Source organism: Etheostoma spectabile, unplaced genomic scaffold (genome assembly GCF_008692095.1).
Source record: "Etheostoma spectabile isolate EspeVRDwgs_2016 unplaced genomic scaffold, UIUC_Espe_1.0 scaffold00003001, whole genome shotgun sequence".
Lineage (NCBI taxonomy): Eukaryota > Metazoa > Chordata > Actinopteri > Perciformes > Percidae > Etheostoma > Etheostoma spectabile.
The window spans coordinates 1-12,596 of record NW_022602978.1 but is presented as its reverse complement, the minus strand read 5'-3'; the positions used below and the strand labels follow the sequence as shown (position 1 = coordinate 12,596).

The window sequence follows — 12,596 nt, the reverse complement described above, 5'->3', positions numbered from 1 at the left end:
AAACCTACTCATCATCAGGTCCTCTGAGGTCATGCGTTGAAACAGGAGACTGATTTTGTAATACTGTCTCATCTTGTTCATCAAGAATAATGATTGATTCCTGGGCAGATGAAGGAGGAAGTGATGGTTCATCATGAAGAGTCAAGATTTCTTGTGGTTGCGAGAACAGAGTGAGCAGTGGCTGGGAGGAGGTCTCACACAGCAGTGGCTGAAGAGAGGGCACAGAGAGACTTGGCTGGGAGGAGGTCTCACACAGCAGTGGGTGAAGAGAGGGCACGGAGAGACTTGGCAGGGAGGAGGTCTCACACAGCGATGACTGACCATGAGATGTATGGCGTAGGGCATAAGCTCCATCATTTTGTTGATCCGGCAGAATTTCCTGAATACGAACATGCACAATACATGAGCTTGCAAACCAAAACACTGTTTTAATTTGAAACAGGAATTTAATCCAGCACACATTTACCTGTACATCATGATTTGAAAACCAAAGTACATATAAAGTTGAGCCTCAATAGCCTAAAAATAAAATTAAAAAACCTTTAGCTAGTTTACCAAACTAATATATTACTAACAAACCTTTTGACGTCTTTCCTCACAGGCCTGGTAGCCTAGTCTCTTCCTCTCCTATTAAAAGAAGACCACATTCTAAAGAATGTATGCATCCTGTAAGAGAACGTGAATTATACGTAAGTAGAACTTTTAAGTATTACCTTCTCCTGATCCACTAACAAAGTTTTATTATACTCCTGGTCTTGCTGGGCATGTATAGCTCGCAATTCTTGAAGAGCCTAAATAAAAAAATAAAAAAATGAAGGCATTACTCACAATCAAATAGTATACAAAAAAATAAATAAATAAATACTTAAAAATGTGTATACAGTGTCAACATTGGTTACCTGATTTGCAACCACATTTTGCGCTTGGGTACCATTAGCCATGGTGTCATCTTGTACTGGAGCAATTGAGAGTTGTGGGAATGAATTCATGGATATGGTAGAAGATGTGGGTGCCACCTGTTAGTACACAGAAAATCCAAATAATTTCTTCTTCAGCTAGAAAACACTCTTATGGAAACAAAACACATTAGAAAATATCCATTAGGTAGAAAAATTACACACTGTAACTACTCAGACATCACAGAATATACATCTTAGAAAAAGACAAAAACAGTTATTTGCCAGTCATTAGTACAAAGTGCACAGTGGTCATAAAAAATCATTACATGTGCAATCATTTTAATATGGACCTGATCTGAAACCACTTGTGGAGTCTCATCTACTACTGGAGCTGCGAATGGTGCAAATGAATTTTGGGTCATGGCAGAGGGTGGTGATGGTACCTGAGGGCAGAGAGGGTAACTTCAGTTATAGGCATAGACATTACAGAGACCATTTATATCATTGTAGTAAAATTAAAACCCTGTGAATATAATTTCATACCTGCAAGACAGTGGCTCGTGGCACGATGTAAAGTCTGCTTTTGCCAACAACTGATTTTAGTTCCTTCATAGAACACACTTGTAATTTCTGGATCTTGCGTCCTTTGCCTGTCCTTGCCAATTCAAAGCCAACCAAATTTAAACTGATGCGAGGGTAGCTTTGGCAAACAAAGTTGTTCAATTCAGATAAACTCCAGTTTAACCCAATTTTTGAGTTTGAATGTCTGGCCGTGGTTGACTCATGCACTGGTTTTCCTAAAAATGGAAACGTAAACATCAGTTAAAAAAAAAAAAAAAAAAAAAAAAAGTTACTAGTGGCAAAGTGGCTTCCGGGAAACTTGTGATGCCTTGGCATGAGGTTGCCTAGGTCTAACTATTAAAATGGCAACATGGAAACTTATGAAAATGCATCGAAGACTATACTGCTCTACAATATATTTCTTTAAAACAAATGCTAAATGTATTTTAACATAGTCAAATGTTACCCAATATATAGACAGTATAACAAACGGGACCAGACAGGCACAAGCTAACAAAATTCAAAAGCAGCTCATTGTATAGCTTTCTTTGCAAGGTTAGATAATAAGGTACAAGTAAATGACACTCAATTCAAATGTGCTTCAATCTCACATTTACCTAATCCAAGTTTAGCCAGTTCCTCAAGTTCTTTTGTGGGGGGCAGAACACCATTATCTGGCCCTGGAAGGAGGAAAAGTTTTGCTTGCCAAATAGGGTTTTCCCTGCAACCACCAGATCCTCCTGTAAACACAAATACATAACTTTATTAGCGCATGGCTAAAATGTTTCCTTACATGGGGGGGAGTCTCAAAAATATTGGCAACATGCAACGTTTGCCATGCATTTCTGATAATACATTTTTACTTCTAGTGAATATAATCCATTAATATAGTTTTTATATGTACTTTGTATTAACACTTTATTTTGTTAACCGGAAGTAGCCGCATGTGTATTGTTCGCTACTGGATCTGGGCATATAAAGTTAAAGAAATCTTGCCCGTTTGAATCACAGACCGTTAATAATAATAAATAATAATAATTATTATACAGTATATGGTTTTAATGCATTGACGTGCCAGTATAATAGCGCACTATAAACTTAGTGTCGGCTGGCTTGACCACAGTAAGACAACGTGTTAGCTAGGTTCCGTGCTAACAAACGTATTTTAGCTAACTCTTTGTCCATGAACAAGTTACGCAATGCACAAGTTCATGTGTAGGGACCTTTATAACACTACAAGTGTCATGTTGTGTCGAGCCTTATTAATATTTTTTAAAAGTGATTTTTTGTCCGTCAGTAGTTCTAGCTAGCTAAGTGATAGTAGCGAACCCACTCAAAGACATTTGGCCCTACAACTATCAGAACAACCGCCAATCTGAACAGTGCAGTTGTCATTGTCATTTTAAACGAACGTTTAACTCGAGTAGTTACATTCACAAAAATAACCTAGAAACGGTTCTGATTTAAATCAGCACATTATTAAACTATAGCCTACCCCGACCTTAGCTAGCTAGCACATAAGCAATGATGAAACTTACCCCGAAGTGGATGAACTCTCCGGCGAAACAGTCTTCTTGTAGTGGAAAGTAACGAATTCTCATTTGTTGCTGCTAGCTCCTGTCGTGCACGGGCTGCAGCATTAAAAAGGCGATTAAAAATGCCTTCGCCCTCTGGCTGCTCCGACATGGTGCTAATCAGTGTTAAATACACAATTAACAGGTGCTGTGTGATTAAATGATTTGAACAATGCGCTCTGCTCCCGCCTGGGGGATGCGGGCCCAATTTGCATTTAGATATCTGCAACGTCATTTTGCCTAGTCAAAACTCTAATTCAAGATATCTGTAATTACATTTTGACTAGGCAGAATGAAAGTTAAAGATATCTCAAATTTCAGATATCTCAAGTTAACATTTATTTCAAGATATCTATATCTTGATAATAGATATCTACTATTAAATTACGAATATCCCTAACTTCAGTTTGAGATATCTACAACGTCATTTCGCCTAGTCAAAACTTAATTTAAGATATCTGAAAAGGACCATATAGATATCTTGAATTGAGTTGAATTAAAGATATCTTGAACTGGAGTTATGACTAGTCAGTATCACATTGTAGATATCTCGAACTGGAATTACAGATATCTACAACTCAGTTGCGAATATCCGTAAATGACATAGTAGATATCTACAACTGAATTGTAGATATCTGGAATGATAAACCACATACAAATGAATGGCAAACGTGATGTAATTTGTCCTAGGAAGAATGTCTTTGTGGATATCTGAAATTACAATTGTGGATAGGAAGAAAGTATTTGCGGATATCCAAAATGTTCTTTTTGACTAGGCAAAACTGAATTAAAGATATCTGCAACACATATCCAGTCTAGCTTTTAAATGTTAAAATGGCTTGCCATATGAACAAACTCCACGTTACCAGAAGTCTCCTGGTTACTACTCAAACCGAAGTATAAAACAAACCTGAAGCTTGAAGAAACCCTAAATGTTAACGGGAAAGCCCCGAAGACCTGACGGAGAGAGCTGTTCACTTCTGTGTTCTGTGCGCGAGTGAGCGGAGCGGCTCACAGTAACACAAGAAATCTGTGTGTGTAGAGAGGGGTGCTGGGACTAGCCCATCACAGAATAGTGTAGGGGAGGGGCGCTGGGACTAGCCTATCACAGAATAGTGTAAGGGAGAGGCGCTGTGACTAGCACTGTGACTAGCCTATCACAGAACGCAGACATAGTCAATGGAGACTTTCATTGAATCCGAGTACAGTTATTGACTCGCATTACTCGTATTATACTTGAACTCGGCAAAAGTGTTTTATCCGTACCGGATACTCATTTCAGCCGGGTACTCAGCTCATCCCTAGTTATTACCATAGGTATTTGGTTCCACTTAGTGGAACGCCTGCAAGCGCAATAAGACAGGCCTCGCTGCCATTTACATTGATGACCAGAAGAAATTTGAGTTTAAGCTATCCAAAATGGAGGACAGATTGAGATACAACAACATTTTTGGACTGAAAAAGACGACCCAGTGGGATTCCTGCAGAAACCGCTACTGGTTTGGATTCCCTCCTTACAGAACAGGACTACCATCAACATGGACAGAGCACACATAATCAACGGCAAGGGTACACTGACACATATGCTGATTTGAAGGTGTCTGAGATACCAGGACCGCCAAGCAATACTTCAGGGGGCAGCAGGACGGCCCGATTCAGATCTCCAACGCAATGCTGCACTTTAAGCCTGGCTACAGTGCTTTCACCGTCCAACAGCGACAGGAAGTAAACAGTGTAAATTACATGCTAAAGGTGTCTCAAACTTTCTTATTTATCCAGCCACCCTGAAAGTAACTGGTGGAGGAAGAACGCTCACATTCACTACAGCCAAGAATGTGGACATGTTCTGTCGGGAGCTGGATAAAGATGATGAAGGGACATCCATGCAGGCGCTTCAGCAGGTGTGGATTAGTGGAGTCTGGAACTCTGTGCAAGGTTGACTTGAGGGCACTGTATGTAAGAGTGGGATCCAAGCTTTAAAAGGAACATTTAAGTAGGATGTGTGTTCAATTTATAAACTATGTTTATTACTCTCATTAGGCTGGTGTGCTTTTTTAGCTGTGGACTTTATGGTAAAAAACTAATAATTTATGTGAATGTCGGTAACAAACAGTAGAGGGCAGCAATACCCTATTGCAGCAACTAGTCTGCCTAAATCAAAGCAGAAGAATGTGTTTCCTTTGGTAGTGTTTTAATGCAAACACGTTATATTTCCTAATCTTAAATGGTCGTTACTGCTGGTCAGCCTTCAATGAGGAGAGACGATCAGAATATAAGAACACAGCTATCAGGGCATGAGGAGGAGGAGGAGGAAACAGCTTGGCTCTGAAACATCTTCACAACGAGGCAGAGTGAATGAGCTGGTGATTTTTAAGGCTATTACTGCGAGAAAACCTTTTCCCACACTGATCACACCAGTACGGCTTCTCTCCAGTGTGAACACGCCGGTGGCTTTCAAGGTTACCACTCACAGAAAACCTTTTCCCACATTGATCACAGCTGTACGGCTTCTCTCCAGTGTGTATGCGTTGATGTCTTTTTAGTTTATTCCGCACTGTGAAAGCTGCCCCACATTGATCACAGCTGTACGGCTTCTCTCCAGTGTGAATGCGCTGATGTATTTTTAGGGCACTCTGTTGTGTGAAAGCTGCCCCACATTGATCACAGTTGTACGGCTTCTCTCCAGTGTGACTGCGTTGATGTGTTTTTAGGTTACTCTGTTGTGTGAAAGCTGCCCCACATTGATCACAGTTGTACGGCTTCTCTCCAGTGTGAATGCGTTGATGTGTTTTTAGGTAACTCTGTAGTGTGAAAACTGATCCACATTGATCACAGCTGTGTAGATTCTCTCCAGTGTGAACTCTCTGATGAATCTTTAAATATTTAGATGTTGTGAAGGATTTCTCACAGTGCTGACAGTGGTGACGTTTGGGTCCCTCTTCTCTCCGTTTCTATAGCAACAGACAGAGAGAGTTAGTGAACAACCTTCTTTAAACCCTGGATTTTCTCTTACTTACAATTTTAACTCTTCACTCAATAATGTATGACAAAATGAAGGAAAATATTACTGACATGTTTTAATGAAAGCAAAAGCCCTCTTCATGTCCTGAAATATTCTAACTCTTTCAGGCAAACTTTAATAAAACAACTGCAACGCTGTTATGAAACAAGAAAGTGTGGCAGATGATGGTGGACCACCTGAATGTGTAAGCAGTCTACAAATATAATATGAGCACTTTAAAAGTTAGCAGAAGATAATGTTACTCAGGAAATTATTATTAAGATAAAATAAAAACACTTATCTACAATGCTAGAATATGAAGCATAGCCTACATACCTCCCTCTAACTCTGTCTGTCTCTTGGATTCTGAAATCTAGAAACTATTAAAATAAGGAAATTGATCAACTAAATGTCCACTGTAGACATGACTGTAATAGTGTATTCATCAGTTTAAAAAACAGCAAAATGTGATGCTGTGCAATGTTCCCAGTCTGAGTAGTGCGGAGTTAGGTCCAGAAACTGTGTGTAGCTATAATCTGTGTACCCACCTTTTTTTTTTTTTTTTTTTTTTTTTTTTTTCTTCATTTATTATTATTATTTTGTATGCTTGAGCCTTGGTATTGGGGTTGGGACGGGTTGGTAATATGTTGTACTTTTTGTCTTTCCTTCCATGAAAATTGAAAACTTATAAATAAAGTTCACAAAAAAAAAAAAAAAACAGCAAAATGTAATAGCGTAATGTAATAATATGTATAAAAACCATTGAAGTGTCCTCTCCCCTCACCCCAGGATGGCAGAAGTCTGTTCATTCTGTGAATGGGGGGTGACAAAAACCCCTCCCTCATGACCCTTTTGACCAAGCACCTAAACACTGTTGGAGCTAAATCCTGCTCCGGTCTCAGGGTTTAGTCAATTAGTAGTCGAATCTCAGATGTTGATGTGTGAATCCTTTTTATTACGTAGAATATTCTAGAGACAAATACAGAGTCAAACTATCCCAGCTCTCCCCCAAATTTGTCTGGCTCTTTGGCTCTTACACCCCTAGATTTATCCACTAAGGGTGGGGTCTCCAGGTCACAGTGATGTGATGTGTTTGTGTGCTTATTCGTTATCTTTTCAGTTGGAATGAGACTGAAAGTTTTTGACCCTCAGTTCAGGACAAGATCAGTGAGCTGTTAAAGAGGGACTGAAACCAGACTCAGGAAGCGTCCCTAACAATCAATTACTTCAGACACATTTAGGAGAGGCTGGATTATAACGGAATGTACCAGACCACCTTATTTTAGAGAAAAGGAGTATTGCAAAACAACTTAATGCATGACCAACATGTCTTCTTTTATATTGAAATAATGCTTTTGCCTTTTGGCTTAAATGTATAATCTATATTGCAACTCACACACAGTGTTTAAACACATATAACATTTTAAATTCCAACGACACACATCCCTACTTGACTATTTCCTGCCATTAAACCTCTCACATATTACCACACAATCATCATGGTACACTTTAACTTTAACATCCTGTATGGCACCACGCCCTCTTCTCTCCCTCAAACCTTTACCATAACCTCACAGGGAGGGGGGGAAAGACTTCTAGCAAGCATAACCTTTTATGCATCAGTGGCCTCCCATTAAACCACTTCCTCAATTTACTGCACACAGCTTCTTTTGCATTGTTGCCAAATATAACTTTAACTGCTGATAATCTATAATCATGTCTACAACAAAAGAAATATCTCAACACAATATGCATTTATGATCATTAAATTAAGAAATCAGAACCTGCGTTGCCTAGTCTAAGTGTAGGACTAACTACCTGTTTTTAAAACTGCAGAGGACGTTATATATTATCCTTTATCACTGACTCATTTAGCACTGTATCAGCCTTTTCTAATGATCTCAGCAACTGTCATACTATACTCACCAGACTTCTAACAACAATATGACCAGCAGTTTGTTAGTAATCATAGAGGCAACGTAACAGCACAGATGACTGTCACATGGATATTTATTTAAATAATGATCACGATGTTAAAATAATATCAGGACTTAACTGAACAGCAGAATGCTCTTGTTGTATATTAATGCAGGCTAATTATAACAATAAGAAGGTAAAAGCACTGCTGAGTGAACAAAGACTGCAGGATTTATAAATCCTGGCTGTTAGCCTGGTCAGGAGCAGGCTAGCTGTTAGCCTGGATGTTAGCCTGGTCAGGAGCAGGCTAGCTGTTAGCCTGGCTGTTAGCCTGGTAAGGAGTAGGCTAGCTGTTAGCCTTGTTTATACATCCAGAAACCCTGGAAAACCCCGGCCTAATCCACTATCTAGGTCTTGTGAAACGGCTTCTTAGTTTAGACTGGTTGTTGTGTCCTGAACACTGACCTGAACATGGCTGGTACCAGAGACTGGGCCTGCTGCTGGTCCTCTGGGGACCTGGTTGGTCCACTGCTCCGGGTCCTGGTCCTCCTCCATTCCTCTATTGTACAAAAATCCAGCAGATCTCCACTGTGGCAGCTGTACTCAACTCTGTTGAGTACAAATCAAAGCAGGCAGAGATATACAGATGCTTTCCTCACATCCACAGGGTCTGATACTGGGCTCGGTGTTGGTGTCCACCTAGTCCTGGTCTTCCTGGAGGGGGTGTGGGGGGGGGGGCAAACCAACTCAACCAGTTCTACAATAGCTTTGATTGCCCTGCTTCTGCTGCAATGCATTCATCTAGCAGCAAAAGTACCCAAACACAAGCACTGACTTGAGTTATGTATTCAGTAAGTGCTACTTGTTGGGGTTGTATTGTGTCCCTGGATACATGATTGCTTTGGTAAGTCATTCATATTACTCTAACTTTAGCAGTGACTTGATTGTTGAATTCAGTAAGTGCTTCTTGTTGGGGCAGTTGAACATGACAATGCTACAGACTGTAAATAAAGATGGATGTCATTGTGATCACATTCAGATCACCTCAAATGGAGACACTGATGATTATTGTGATCATAAGTGCTTCTCTTTGGGGTTATCTTAGTAGTGAGTTCACCATCAGACATATCTCTGAACAAATGCAGAGACAGTCAATTTCACAATTCTTCCCAACACTAGTAAAATGCATTCATCTGGCACCAGAACTACCCAAACACAAGCACTGACTTGAGTTGTTTATGCAGTAAGTGCTACTTGTTGGGGTAGTTTTGCTGACCTCTAAAGTCCAGGATTTCCTCCATAAATAAATGTTTAAAAGGAATATTATCCCTGGTTACTGGTTAAACAATGCTGAAATTTTTTCTAAGTCATTCCTATTACTCTAACTTTAGCATTGACTTGACTGTTGAATTCAGTAAGTGCTACTTGTTGGGGTAGTTGAACATGACAATGCTAAATACTAATTGAAGATGGATGTCATTGTAACCACATTCAGATCATCTCAAATGGAGACATTGTTGATTATTGTGTTCATAAGTGCTTCTATTTGGTGTTGTCTTTGTAGTGAGTTCATTATCAGACATATCTCTGAACAAATGCAGAGACAGGATATTTCACAATTCTTCCCAACACTAGTAAAATGCATTCATCTGGCAGCAGAACTACCCAATCAATAAGCACTGACTTGAGTTGTGTATGCAGTAAGTGCTACTTGTTGGGGTAGTTTTGCTGACCTCTAAAGTCCAGGATTTCCTCCATAAAGAAATGTTTAAAGGGATATTCTCCTTGGTTACTGGTTGAACAATGCTGAAATGTTTTCTAAGTCATTCCTATTACCCTAACTTTAGCATTGACTTGACTGTTGAATTCAGTAAGTGCTACTTGTTGGGGCAGTTGAACATGACAATGCTACTGACTGTAAATGAAGATGGATGTCATTGTAATCACATTCAGATCACCTCAAATGGAGACACTGATGATTGTTGTGTTCATAAGTGCTTCTCTTTGGGGTTGTCTTTGTAGTGAGTTTATCATCAGGCATATCTCTGAATAAATGCAGAGACAGTCTATGTCCCAATTCTTCCCAACACTAGTAAAATGAAATCGTCTGACAGCAAAACTACCCAAACACAAGCACTGACATGAGTCATGCATGCAATAAGTGCTACTTGTTGGGGTAGTTTTGCTGACCTCTGAAGTCCATGATTTCCTCCAAGAAGAAAGTTTTTAAAAGGATATTCTTCCTGGTTACTGGTTGAACAATGTTAAAATGTTATTACTATTACCCTAACTTTAGTATTGACTTGACTGTTGAATTCAGTAAGTGCTACTTGTTGGGGCAGTTGAACATGACAATGCTACAGACTGTAAATGAAGATGGATGTCATTGTTATCACATTCAGATCATCTCAAATGGAGACACTGATGATTAATGGGTTCATAAGTGCTTCTCTTTGGGGTTGTCTTGGTAGTGACATCATCATCAGACACTAACACATGCAGAACAAGTACATTTCACCAGTTGTCCACCACTAGCTAAGTAAATAAAAGAATGGGGGTTTTGGAATAGATATTCAGCACTAAGTGGTACTTTCTATTGATGAATAAGCTCTATCTGGAGGACAAAGGAGTTGCTCCAAAGAAAGTTATTGGACTCTAATTGACCACTCATAGACTGCTGTGGGCATACATTGGGATGATGGTTGTCTATTCATGAAGCCATTCATTAATTACAATAGACAAGACCACTGAAACTTTATCAAAAAGAAGGTGGAGTTGAGTGGAAATGACTGCATTCAGTATTTAAGATGGCACGTCTGTGTAAGGAACCACTTCCACAACACAGAAGATGCCAGAAGAAACTTCGGTACCATGGAGAAGATCATGAGCAAAGAAGGTTGCTTATTGTAAGACTTTGACGTTGGTCTATCTCAAGTATTGGCATTGGATTGATTTTAGTTAGTCCTAATCTATGGGGTTGTTTTTCTGAAAACTGAATCCCAGTATTTTATCTAAAGACTTAACAGTAACAGCTATTTTACGTTGTATTACTAGTTGGACAATGCTAAAATGTGTTATAATTCATTCTATATTGTGTCCCTGGATACATGATTGCTTTGGTAAGTCATTCATATTACTCACTTACCAGTGACTTGATTGTTGAATTCAGTAAGTGCTACTTGTTGGGGCAGTTGAACGTGACATTGCTACAGACTGTAATTGAAGATGGATGTCATTGTAACCACATTCGGATCACCTCAAATGGAGACACTGATGATTATTGTGTTCATAAGTGCTTCTCTTTGGGGTTGTCTTGGTAGTGAGTTCATCATCAGACATATCTCTGAACAAATGCAGAGACAGGGTATTTCACAATTCTTCCCAACACTAGTAACATGCATTTATCTGGCACCAGAACTACCCAAACACAAGCACTGACTTGAGTTATGTATGCAGTAAGTGCTACTTGTTGGGGTAGTTTTGCTGACCTCTAAAGTCCATGATTTCCTCCATAAATAAATGTTTAAAAAGGATATTCTCCTTGGTTACTGGTTGAACAATGCTGAAATGTTTTCTAAGTCATTCTTATTACTCTAACTTTAGCATTGACTTGACTGTTGAATTCAGAATTCAGTAAGTGCTACTTGTTGGGGCAGTTGAACATGACAATGCTTCAGACTGTAAATGTAGATGGATGTCATTGTAATCACATTCAGATCATCTCAAATGGAGACACCATTGATTAATGGGTTCATAAGTGCTTCTCTTTGGGGTTGTCTTGGTAGTGAGTTCATCACCTGTCATATATCTGAACAAATGCAGAGACAGGCTATTTCACAATTCTTCCCAACACTAGTAAAATGCATTCATCTGGCACCAGAACTACCCAAACACAAGCACTGACTTGAGTCATGTATGCAGTAAGTGCTACTTGTTGGGGTAGTTTTGCTGACCTCTGAAGTCCAGGATTTGAAGAAATGTTTAAAAGGATATTCTTCCTGGTTACTGGTTGAACAATGCTAAAATGTTATTACTATTACCCTAACTTTAGTATTGACTTGACTGTTGAATTCAGTAAGTGCTACTTGTTGGGTAGGGATGAGCCGAATACTCGGCTGAAACGAGTATCCGGTACGGATAAAGCACTTTTGCCGAGTACAAGTATAATACGAGTAATACGAGTCAATATCCGTACTTGGATTGAATAAGTCTCCACTGACTGTGTCTCCGTTCTGTGATTGGCTAGTCAAACTGCTAGTCACAGCGCCTCTCCCCTACACTATTCTGTGATAGGCTAGTCCCAGCGTCCCTCCCCTACACTATTCTGTGATAGGCTAGTCCCAGCGTCCCTCCCTTACACTATTCTGTGATAGGCTAGTCCCAGCGTCCCACCCTACACACAAAGATTCCTCCTGTTGTTGTGTCACCGGCCCTGCTCACACGAGCTCAGGACACAGAGAAGTGAACGGCTCTCTTCTCAGGTCCGTGGGCTTTCCCGTTAACATTTAGGGTTTCTTCAGCTTCAGGTTTGTTTTATACTTCGGTTCAAACTAGTTACCTAGTAACCAGGAGACTTCTGGTAACGTGGGGTTTGTTCTGACATAGTGCTTGGTAAAATGGGATTCGCGTTGCATCTCTGCCGTC

At 39.7% G+C, this 12,596-nt stretch overlaps 1 long non-coding RNA gene across 2 annotated transcripts; it reads right to left on the bottom strand.

Moving 5' to 3' along the window:
• Positions 1 to 746: 746 nt before the first annotated feature.
• Positions 747 to 2,214, bottom strand: LOC116676295 (uncharacterized). Of its 2 annotated transcripts, none has more exons than XR_004328635.1 (5): positions 2,072 to 2,214; positions 1,443 to 1,696; positions 1,250 to 1,342; positions 900 to 1,016; positions 747 to 791 (listed from the first exon to the last, which is right to left on the bottom strand). It is a non-coding gene; the product is annotated as an uncharacterized LOC116676295 (long non-coding RNA). The 2 variants fall into 2 exon arrangements; XR_004328634.1 differs by having other exon boundaries at positions 2,078 to 2,214.
• Between the last annotated feature and the right edge of the window lie 10,382 nt (positions 2,215 to 12,596).